This window comes from Phyllobates terribilis, unplaced genomic scaffold, assembly GCF_046119375.1.
Source record: "Phyllobates terribilis strain yellow unplaced genomic scaffold, ASM4611937v1 Scaffold_1__5_contigs__length_1240528914, whole genome shotgun sequence".
In the NCBI taxonomy this organism is placed as follows: Eukaryota; Metazoa; Chordata; class Amphibia; order Anura; family Dendrobatidae; genus Phyllobates; species Phyllobates terribilis.
In genome coordinates, this window is record NW_027362761.1 from 136,535,183 (window position 1) to 136,547,516 (window position 12,334).

Genomic DNA, 12,334 nt, shown 5'->3' on the forward strand with positions numbered 1-12,334 from the left:
AGGTAAAAAGGGATAGTCAGTTCACCAATTGCTGAAACACCTAAAGTGAATACTAGGTATCATCTTACGGAAATGCCAGAGTCAATGCTCCATAGGAATTCAAACAAAATAGAAGATCCAGTGATGTAGGAAAAAAATAACATCTAAGTGGTTTCAAAACACTTTGCACATATTTACAAAGGAGACACCACAGGTTTTAAATTTGCAGGTATAGAGAAAGTTTCTAAACCAATTAGAGCAAGAAATCACCAAACAAATCTTCTTAATAAGGAATCAAAATGGATTTTTACTTTAGAAACCAGATAGGATTTATTTCTACAATCTTTATCATGATTATATCTACTATTTTCTTTTATTTTAAAGATAGTATATGTTATATGTTTTTATATTATTTTCTCCATGCTTTTTTTGATAGGTTGACCAATACCCATGTGATCCGTCATATTGATATATATATCTAAGGATGAATCAGTCACTAGTCAGTACCGTGATTAAAGCATTATGCCAAAACACATAGGTCTGATTTTCTATGTGGATTAGCACGTTTCCTGCATTGAAGCATTCTTTTATGCACTCCAATAAATGTAAAGTTTTATTTTTTCCTATATTGCTGGATCTTTTATTTTCTCTGTGTTTTAGTTACGATATTTTTCGGACTATAAGACGTACCCCCACCCCCCAAAATTTTGGGGGAAAATTGGGGTGCGTCTTATAAATTGAATGTAGCTTACTAGGGGGGCTGCGGCAGTAGGAGTCGGGTGATACTGTTGGTGATGCAGCAGTTCCCGCGCTTGGAGGAAGGGGTGTCCGGAGATACGATGCTGCGAGTTACAAGGTGATAGGAGGGGGTGTTTGAAGGTCCTCGGCGATACTTGGCGGTGCTGGGGCTCCGCTGACATTTTGTAACAGTCTGGAATGCCCGAACTTTCATGTTTCCTATGTGGTAGACTCCAGGAAAATGGCCGCTGGAGGTGGCACCTGCGCAGAATGAGATCTCAGCACCGAGATCTCAGCTCCCAAGATCTCAATCTGCGCAGGTGTGGCCTTTGGCAGCCAATTTCCCAGAACCCACTATACAACAGAAAATTGAAAAGCTATTTTAAATATTTTGCATTCCGCCTTAAAAACATATTACTTAACTTCTAAATGAAATCTATGAAAAGTATATATTTTTTTATATTGGGAAATACAATTATTTTCAATAAAACATTTGATAATCATTCTTATAATAAAATTATTATGTAAAAGAGTTTTTGATCACAGACTAGCTTTTTTTTTTTTTAAACCACTCCAGATCTTGAAAAGAGATCACTGAAATGAAATCAAAGTAGAAAAAGAACAGGTCATTTTAGAAAACATTTTGATGCAAATGGAAAAAGAATGATTTCCTACTATTATGAAGAAGAAAAAATGAAATGGTCCAAAAAATGATTGTATACTGGAAACCTATTCCCACCTATCCGCACCTGTCATCTCATCACTGGCTCATCACCCAAAATCATTTGAAGAGTAATTGTATGCTGAAATACTAGAAAACAGCATATTCTTCTTATTTATTCTTGCTGAAAAAGAAATTGAGGACATTTGTGGCTATGCTATAAGACTATGATGCATTTACAATCTATATACAGTATGATGCAAAAAAGTGAATACATTTTTTGCTAATTAGTGGGTAATTAATATTAAATAATATTGACTGGCAAAATGTTTATAGCAATCAAAAGTTTGTATTTCATTCTAAATTAAAATATTGACTGCATTTTTAAATATTCCAGCCATTTTGCTTGTAAGAATCTCCACAAAATGTTTTAGCTCATGGTGCTTTTAAAGAAGGGTTGTCCCATGAACAAAATATATTTTATATTCGAATCAAATCAATAGATGTTTGAAAAGTAATAAGTCCCACAACTGAATGTGTTATCTGCAGGTAACACAGGAGTGAGTGTTTCTACCATGCCTCCAGCTCTGTAAGCTTATCATAAATAAAGTCAATAATGTAGGAGATTCAGTGGTTGCTGAATTTATATGTCACTCACTTCATTTATGAAGAGCTCAGAAAAAAACTCACTCTTGTGATAAAACAGACAGGGAAATGTGTTACATCTGAAAGTAGCAGCTGTGAGCCTTTCCTGTTTTATCTGTATACTTACTTATCATGAGTGTTAAGGGTCCGGGAGGTGGAACCTCTGTGCTACAGTGCAAGGATGGACTCAGAGGGGCGTAACTAAGTATCAACTCAGACCGACTCTGGTCGTACGGCGGCTAACGACTCCGTGACCAGAGAGGGACCGAGCCGAGGGACCAGGTGCTACTCTGGGGACGACCTTGTAAGGGAGCAGGTGACTCCCAGTACAGATGGCAGGGACTGACCGGAATAGCAGGTATGCACAGCAAGCAGGCTGGCGAGCAGAAGCCTCCAGGTAGGCTATCAGGTAGACACGGCAAGTGACGGCAGAAGTCTCTAGGTGGGCTGGCAGGTGGTCACGGCAAGTGACGGCAGGAGTCTCTAGGTGGGCTGGCAGGTGGTCACGGCAAGTGACGGCAGGAGCCTCCAGGTGGGCACGGCAGGTAACAAGCGGGAAACAGGCAGGTCACAGGCAAGTGCTCCCAGGTGAGCGGGCTGGCAGGCACGGCAGATAACAGGCAGGCAAGAGGAAAGTGTTCCCAGGTGAGCGGGCTGGCAGGCACGGCAGGTAACAGGCAGGCAACAGGCAAGTGCTCCCAGGTGAGTGGGCTGGCAGACACGGCAGGTAACAGGCAGGTAGCAGGCAGGTAACAAGCAGTTAACAGGCTGGCGGGCAGGACTGGTAGTCAGGCTAGCAGCGGGACCTGATGGCTGAAGCAGAGGTCAGAAACACTGTGCAACAACTTTTGCTCGGGCACCTCCATTTTGGAGGAGGTGCCTAATATATGGGAGGACCCTCGGCTGTTGGCCGGTGACTCCTTAGGACGGCGTGCGCGGCCCCTTTAAGAGGGAGGGAGCGTGCACGCGCGCACCCTAAGCACAGTGCCTGGGGAGCTGCGCGGGCCAGCAGCAGGAAGAGGAGCGCTGGAGAACGCAGGGCGGGGAGCGAGGAGGTGAGAGGGATGGCGTCTCTGCCTGGCAGGGGGCAGAGACGCCGATGCTACAATGAGTGACTTACAGGTGCATCTCACTAAATTAGAATATCATTAAAAAGTTAATTTATTTCAGTTCTTCAGTGCAAAAAGTGAAACTCATATTATATAGAGTCATTACAAACAGTGTGATCTATTTTAAGTGTTTATTTCTATTAATGTTGATGATTATTGGTTACAGTCAATGAAAACGCAAAAGTCTTTATCTCAGTAAATAAAAATAATTAACAAAAAACACCTGTAAAGGCTTCCTAAGCATTTAAAAAGGTCCCTTAGTCTGTTTCAGTAGGCTCCACAATCATAGGGAATACTGCTGACTTGACAGATGTCCAGAAGGCAGTCATTGACACACTCTACAAGGTCCCATAGTTCCAATTTTCATTTGGAAATCAAGGTCCCAGAGTCTTGTGGAAGAGAGAAGAGGCACACAATCCAAGCTGCTTGAGGTTTAGTGTGAAGTTTCCACAATCAGTGATGGTTTGGGGAGCCATGTCATCTGCTGGTGTAGGTCCACTGTGTTTTATCAAGACCAAATTCAGCGGAGCAGTCTACCAGGAAATTTTACAGCACTTAGAATCATAGAATCATAGAATCATAGAATGGTAGAGTTGGAAGTGACCTCCTGGGTCATCTGGTCCAACCCCCTGCTCAAAGCAGGATTCACTAGATCATCTCAGACAGATGTCTGTCCAGCCTCTGTTTGAAGACGTCCATTGAAGGGGAACTCACCACCTCTCGTGGCAGCCTGTTCCACTCATTAATCACCCTAACTGTGAAAAAGTTTTTTCTAATATCTAATCTGTGTCTCCTCCCATTTAGTTTCATCCCATTGCTTCTAGTCTTTCCTTGTGCAAATGAGAATAAAGATGATCCTTCTACAATGTGACAGCCCTTGACATATTTGTAGACAGCTATTAAGTCTCCTCTCAGTCTTCTTTTTTGCAAGCTAAACATTCCCAAATCCTGCAACCGTTCCTCATAGGACATGGTTTGCAGACCAGTCACCATTCTGGTCGCTCTTCTCTGACCTTGCTCCAGTTTGTCTATGTCTTTTTTAAAATGTGGTGCCCAAAACTGTACACAGTATTCCAGATGAGGTCTGACCAAAGAGGAGTACAGACCGATAATGACTTCACGTGATCTAGACTGTATGCTTCTGTTAATACATCCCAGAATTGTATTTGCCTTTTTTGCTGCTGCATCACACTGTTGACTCATGTTCAGTCTATGATCTATTAGTATACCTAAGTCTTTTTCACATGTACTGTTGCTTAGCTCTATTCCTCCCATTCTGTATATGCTTTATTCATTTTTACTGCCCAGATGTAGTACTTTGCATTTTTCCCTGTTAAAAACCATTCTGTTGGTTGCTGCCCACTGCTCCAGTTTATTTAGGTCTTTTTGAATCCTCTCTCTCTCTTCTCTAGTATTAGCTATCCCTCCCAGCTTTGTGTCATCAGCAAATTTAATCAGTTTACCCTCAATTCCTTCATCTAAATCATTGATAAAGATGTTGAACAATACAGGTCCCAGGACGGAGCCCTGTGGTACCCCACTTGAGACATTCATCCAGCTGGATGTGAAGCCATTTACAACCACCCTTTGAGTCCGATCACTAAGCCAGTTATGAATCCACCTAACAGTTGCCTAGTCCATTGCATACTTGGTCATTTTTTCAATAAGGATGGTGTGAGATACTTTGTCAAATGCTTTGCTGGAGTCAAGATATACTATATCTACAGCATTTCCCTGATCCACCCAGTCAGTGATTCTGTCATAGAAGGAAATTAAGTTAGTCTGACATGACTTGTTAGTTACAAACCCATGCTGACTCTGGTTAATCACTTCATTCTTATCCATGTACTTACATACATGTTGTTTAATAATTTTTTCAAAGATCTTTCCTGGTATAGAAGTCAGACTCACCGGCCTATTGTTCCCTGGGTCCACCTTCTTCCCCTTTTTGAAGATAGGAACAACATTTGCTCTTCTCCAGTCTTCTGGGACTTCTCCTGTTCTCCAAGAATTTTCAAAGATTATGGAAAGTGGTTCTAAAATTTCTTCTACGATCTCCTTCAGTACTCTGGGGTGTAATTCATCTGGACCTGGAGACTTGAACTCATTTATGTTAGCTAAATATTCCCTCACAATCTTTCTGTTTACAGATAACTTGGATTCCTCTATTCCTTTAAAAGGACAGTGAAGATCAGTTGATGTTACATTTTCTTTCTGAGAGAAAACAGATGCAAAATAGGAATTAAAAAGTTTGGCCTTCTCAACATCCTCTCTTACCATTTCTCCATTTTCATCCTGTAAAAATCCTATAGCATCTTTGACTTTTCTTTTACTTTTGACATACCCCCAAAATCCTTTTTTATTGCTTTTGACATCTCTTGCAAGCCTTAATTCATTGTCAGCTTTAGCTAACCTGATACGTGCCCTGCAGGATCTGCAGACTGCATTATAATCTTCTTTAGATATGCCTCCCTCTTTCCATTTAATAAACATTTCTTTCTTTCTTTTTAGCATGTGTTTAAGTTCTGTGTTCATCCATCCTGGTTTCCTTAAATGCTTCCCATTCTTCCTACTTTTCGGGATTGTTAACGATTGTGCTTTGAGAATCTCATTTTTAAAAATTTCCCATCCTTCCTGGACATTTTTGTCCTTAAGGACATCCAGCCATTGGATCCCTCCTATTCTCTTTCTGAGTCTCTTAAAATCTGCCTTTCTAAAATCTAACCTTGAAGTTTGAGTCTTCACATGTCTTCCTCCTCTAGTTATCCAAAATTCTATAATAGCATGATCGCTACCTCCTAGGGTCCCAGCCACCTTTACCTCCTCAACCATTTCCTCCCTGTTTATAAGGATTAGATCCAAAGTAGCAGATCCCCTTGTTTTCTCCCCTACCTTTTGGAAGATAAAGTTGTCAGCAAGAGAGGATAAGAATTTGCTTGACCTGTTAGTTTTACTTGAGAGAGATTCCCAACAAATGTCTGGATAGTTGAAATCTCCCATGACCACTACGTCATATTTTTTGGAGAACTTGGTCATTTGATACATAAAGAGTTCATCCATATCTTCAGCTTGCCCAGGTGGCCTGTAGTAAATGCTTACAATGGTGTCCTTTCCGTTGTTCTCTCCTTGTATTCTTACCCAAACAGTTTCCACAGAACTCCCAGTCTCTGAAGCTTCAATCTCTGTGCAGATATACGCTTTTCTAACATACAATGCAACACCTCCTCCTCGTTTATCAAGTCTGTTTCTTGCAAATAAGTTGTATCCTTTTAGCCTTTTATTCCAATCATGTGTATCGTCCCACCAAGTTTCAGTGATTCCAATGACATCATATTCCTTTTCCTGCATTAGTAGTTCCAATTCTCCTTGTTTGTTGCCCATGCTTTGTGCATTTGTATAAAAACATTTTAGTTTGTGATTGGTTTCTCTTCCTCCCATATTTTTATTATTTAAATTGTTTTGTCTTTGTTCTTCCTTTCCACTTCCAGTAGCAGAGATCTCAATAGTATTTGTCAGCTGTATGGCTTTTTCTGGACTTTTGCTTCCCTTCCCACATTGTTCTTCATGCTTCCCTCTGCCGACAAGCTTTTTGGAGATGGAAATTTCATTCTCCAGCAGGACTTGGCACCTGTCCACACTGCGAAAGATACCAATACCAGGTTTAAAAACAACAGTATCACTGTGCTTCATTGGCCAGGAAACTGGCCTGACCTTAACCCCATAGACAATTTATGTGGTATTGTCTAGAGGAAGATGATAGACACCAGACCCAACAATGCAGATGAGTTGAAGGCTGCTATCAAAGCAACCTGAGCTTCCATAACACCTCAGCAGTGCTACAGGCTGATCGCCTCCATGCCACGCCGCATTGATGCAGTTATTGATGCAAAAGGAGCCCTGACCAAGTATTGAGTGCATTTACTGAACATACATTTCAGTAGGCCAACCTTTCGGATTTTAAAATAATTTTTCAAGCTGTTGTTATAAAGTATTCTAATTTACTGAGATAATGACTTTTGTGTTTTCTTTTGCTGTAAGCCATAATCATCAACATTAACAGAAATAAACCCTTGAAATAGATCACTCTGTTTGTAATGAGTCTATATAATATATGAGTTTCACTTTTTGTATTGAAAAACTGAAATAAATTAACTTTTTGATGATATTCTAATTTAGTGAGATGCACCTGTATGTTTTCATAACTTGCCTTGAGCTCTGGTATGTGCCAACCAAGAACTAAAGCAGATATGTATGGTTAGTTACAGATTTTGCACAACAGATAGCAGGGGCACATTTATAAGATTATACCAGCACAGGAAAAAAATTTTTAACACATCCATTTGTGTAACTTATTATTATTCAAAGATCTATTGACTAAAATTTACTTTCTGGGACAATCTGTTTAAGGTCTAGTGACATGCATGTCACAGATATGACGTATGAAGTACTGGGATCATGTTGATAAAGAAAAAGGAAAAAAAAAGCCTCACCATGAAATATGTGGAGATACTCCTCAAATCCGAAATGACTTCAAACCGAAGAGACTGCTGACCATCAGTAATTCTAGTGCAGAAGAAGACGGTCTGGATTGGAAAGGTGTGCATAAAAATAATTAATGCGAGAAAATTTTCTTAAAATCTGAAAAGTTTGAAGAATTTGCGCAAAAGTTTGGTTGTACTTCTGCAACCACTGGTGCAGCACATTTTTTGTGTTCTTGTGCAAGCACTGAGATTCTGACAGAAACAGAGAGCCCATGCTATACAATAGTGCTGTGCACTGCTGGTATAGAGCTCCATGTCTCAGTATACCTTGAATCTTTTCTTGCACTTGCTAATGTGATCAAGCAAGCGCAGTGCACCTTTTCGTTTAGTGGGGTTGAAATTGTGCTCTCCACAGTCTGCAGAGCTTCTTATTGCAGAGCACAAAATCTGTTTTTTTTCTTTTGCTATTGTGATATTGAAAGCTGTGTGCACTAAATTTTTTTTAGTGTCAGATACTATTTTCGTGGAGTTGAACTTCAGGTGGTTTCAGAGTAAAAAAATGCATTTTTTCTCTAGCTACGCCCAGTCCAAAAAATATTTTTTCCTGTGCCAAAAGTCATACAGTGCTATAAGCCAGCTACTATGTCAAAATCAGCTGGACGCAGAGCTTATTCAGAGTAACCCAAAAATATTTTTTGCTCTGAGTAAAGTGATGCAGCTGGCAAGATCTGAGTTTGAAATATTTTTGAGCATACATTCTATGTCATATTGGCCTCATCTACATTAAAAAAAAAAATTCTTCTGTTCCTAAAGTAATACAGCAGGGGACATCTCGGTTTGAAATTGTTTGGAGAATATCTTGTAGGTTTTATCGGCCTCATGCACACTAACAAATTTCTTTTGTCTGTTAGTAACGTTATATGGCAGGCCATATGTTACTTTGTCATTTAGTGTCGCTGAAATTCAGGTGTGTGCTAAGCTATTGAACAGGAAAAAAACTTATTTTTCTTTAGTTAATTACATGCTCCTACCACTGTATCTGACCAACATGAGTGGGAAAAAGAGAGGGAGTGGTGAAAGGGGGAATAGGCTTGGTGTTCAAGGTGTACGTGGGGTACATGGTAATGTTAGTGAAAGCACTAGTGAACCAACACAAACAGGTCCTATCCAAAGACAACTGACAACTTATGTTAGTGGACAGCCTACTGCACTCCCATCCTTAGGCAGCCGCACAGCGATACACATTGTTGATAAGGCCCAGAAAGAGCATGTGCTCCAGTGGATGGCAAACTTTGCTTCCAGTGTCCTCTCCTCTTCTTCCTCCACCTCAACATAACACACAGTACAGTCCTCAGAGGTGGCATCCCAATTACTCATGCTTCCTCCCGCATCACAGCTGGCCAACTGCCCAACTGACTGTCGCGAACCACAGATGGGCGAGTCTGTAGTACTCTTCACCCATTCTACACCATGGGCATCAGAAGTGTACTCCAAACAGTCACAGAGTCAAGGGGAGGAAAGCATCTGCACCGATGCCCAAATTTTTTTAGCTAGGATTCGGGGCAGGACGAAGTAGGGTCTGAGTAGGTTCCTGACCCTCGTCACCAGACATTAACCGCAGGGGAGGGAGGTGATCCCGATGAGACTCCGATACCTGAGGCTCATGAAGACTGTACTGTGCGGTCAGGGCAACAAGAGGAGAGGGGTCACTCTGAGGGTGAGGAATGGGATAACACATTGGATGATGACGATGTTGAAGATCTTACTTGGTGTGAACCCAGAGTCATGCAGCCGAGTAGCTCATCTGAGGAGGTGGAGGAGGAAGACGAGGAGGTTACATTTTGCCCTTCGAGCACTGCATCCTTAGCCACAACCATGGCAGCTCGCAGGGGCAGCAAGGGTTGCCTAGCATGGGCCTTTTTTGTCACTGCAAAGGATGAGCCAACTCATGTTATCTACAAACTTTGCGATAAAAAACTCAGTAGAGGGAAAAGCTGCAATAATTTGACTGCTACATGCATGAACGTTCACATGCTCAAACAAGATGCGTTACGCTGGGAATCTGGAAATGCGGACCAGCGCACCTCAACAACCATCAGCTGCCCCATCATACGCATTTACAGCTTCTTCCTCCTCCTCTGTTACCATGCGAAGTATTATCACGCAGGTCTCCCATCGCAGAAACTCCGGTTCTTTACCCGCTCCAGTCAGGCTGAGTGACAGCCCATTAGCTGTAACCGAAGTGGACACGCCTGCTGTGTTTGTTTCACCGAGCACACCGCATGTTTCTCAATCCACCTTAACATCTGCACCTCACTCATGCTCCACCAGTTTTTCCGGTTCACCATACCCTGCCCTCTCTCAGCACCTTAGCTAGCCCTTGATCCGGCAGTTGTGGTCACGTAAAAGATTGTTTCATCCTACGCATGACAAAGCTAAGAGAAATGCTGTCTTTCCGCCTGGTAGATACAGACGGATTAAAAAAAAACTGATGGCCATCGCAGTCCCCCAGTACCAGTTGTTCAGTCACCATTACTTCTCTAAGAAAGCTGAGCCTGCGCTACACCAGCATGTCGCAGACAACATCCCCCCCTCCTTGTCTAAATCTACGTGTGCCAGGGTGCATTTCACCACAGACACCTGGACGAGTATGCATGGCTAAGGGCATTACATATCGCTGACTAGGCACTGGGTGACTCTTGTGGCTGTGGGGGCAGGCGGGGAAGGGGCTGCTTCACAAATCTTGCAATTCCCAAGGCTTGCAGAAGAAACTTCCGTATTTCCCACTTCCTCCGCTGCTTCTGCGTCCTTCACCTTCTCTAGGGCCTCCACCTGCGCACTCAACCTCTGCCTTAACGAGACACACGTTCTAAGGGTGCTGAGCGAATACACTCCACCTCCATACTTTCAGTCAGGGCTCACTGTAATCAGGCAGTCTTCAAATTAATATGCCTTGTAGATCACAGTCATAGATGAAAAGTTGTGGGCAGCTCTCCAGGCTCAGTTTAAGCAATGGCTGTCTCCGCTGGACCTAGAGCCAGGGAAGGTCGTTTGAGATAATGGTGCAAACCTGTTAGCGGCCCTAGGCCAAGGCAAGTTCGCACATGTGCCTTGCATGGCTCAAGTCCTCAACCTGGTGGTACAGTGATTTCTCCACCACTATCCTGGCCTGGATGAGCTGCTTCACAAAGTACGAAAGCTGTGTGCTCACTTACACCATTCGCACCCCTCATGTCATTGACTTGCATCAATACAGAGTTATTTGTCCGTGCCAGTTAACAGGTTTATCTGCGATGTGCCGATGCGGTGGAATTCCACTCGGCACATGATGCAGCGAATGTGCCAACAGCAACGAGCTCTGATGCAGTATGTCATAATGTATAGCTTGGGGCAACGCAGTACGGACTTGGGGCATATCACGTTTGCGGAATGGGAATCCCAGGTCCCAAAAAAAACTGACGTACATTTCAGCATCTGCCTTCTTCTTGGGTTGACATCACACTTTTAAGAGCAACCATTTATACTATGGAACCACCAATCAGATGGTATGTGCACATGAGAGGACTGATTATATGAGGGGTTGGAACTAAGGCTACGATCATAGGTGGAATCTATCATGCATATTCATTCACATCAAATGTGTCGTATGCTAATTTCATATTCCCGCCCCCATATCTGGATAGTCACCGCCTATATACTAAGTCATGTCCCTACATCATGTTGAATCCATGTCCTCTCTGAAATGCTCTGGCTCACAATCATGGCATAACATATGCCAGTTTCTCAATTGGAAAAAGACTATTATATCAAATTGAACAGGGGACAAGTGGACGTTCCAATTATATACAGTGGGGGATTTTTGTAAGTTTGCCCACTGACAAAGACTTGAACAGTCTATAATTTTAAAGGTAGGTTAATTTTATAATTGAGAGATAGAATATCCCAAAAATTCCAGAAAATCACATTGTATAAATTAGATAATTTGTTTTGCATTTTTTTCAGTGAGAAATAAGTATTTGATCAATCTGGCAAACAACACTTAACACTTTGCAGCAAAACCCTTGTTGGCAAGCACAGCAGTCAGATGTTTTGCGATACATTACCTCATCCATCTTCCCTTCAGTACGGTGCAGTTGGCATGTCCCCTTTTCAGAAAAGCACCCCCAAAGTATAATAGTTCTCCCACTATGTTTCACGGTTGGGATGATGTTCTTAGGGTTGTACTCATCCTTCTTCCTCCAAACACCGAAGAGCTCAATTTTTGTCTCATCTGACCACAGCACCTTCTCCCAATAACTCACAGAATCATCCAGGTGTTCTTCGGCAAACTTCAGACAGGCTTACACATGTGCCTTCTTGAGCAGGGGGACCATGCAGGCACTGCAGGATTTGAAACCTTTAAGATGTAATATGTTACCAATGGTTTTCTTGGTGACTGTGGTCCCAGCTGCCTTGAGATCATTAACAAGTTCCCTGCATGTGATTTTAGGCTGATCTCTCACCTTCCTCATGATCAAGGATACCCCACGAGGTGAGATTTTGCATGGTGCCCCAGATCAATGTCAATTGACAGTCATTTTGTATTTCTTTCATTTTCATACTATTGCACCAACGGTTATCTCCTTCTCACCCAGCGTCTTACTTATAGTTTTGTAGCCCATTCCAGCTTTGTGCAGGTCTATGATCTTGTCCCTGACATCCTTAGAAAGCTCTTTGGTCTT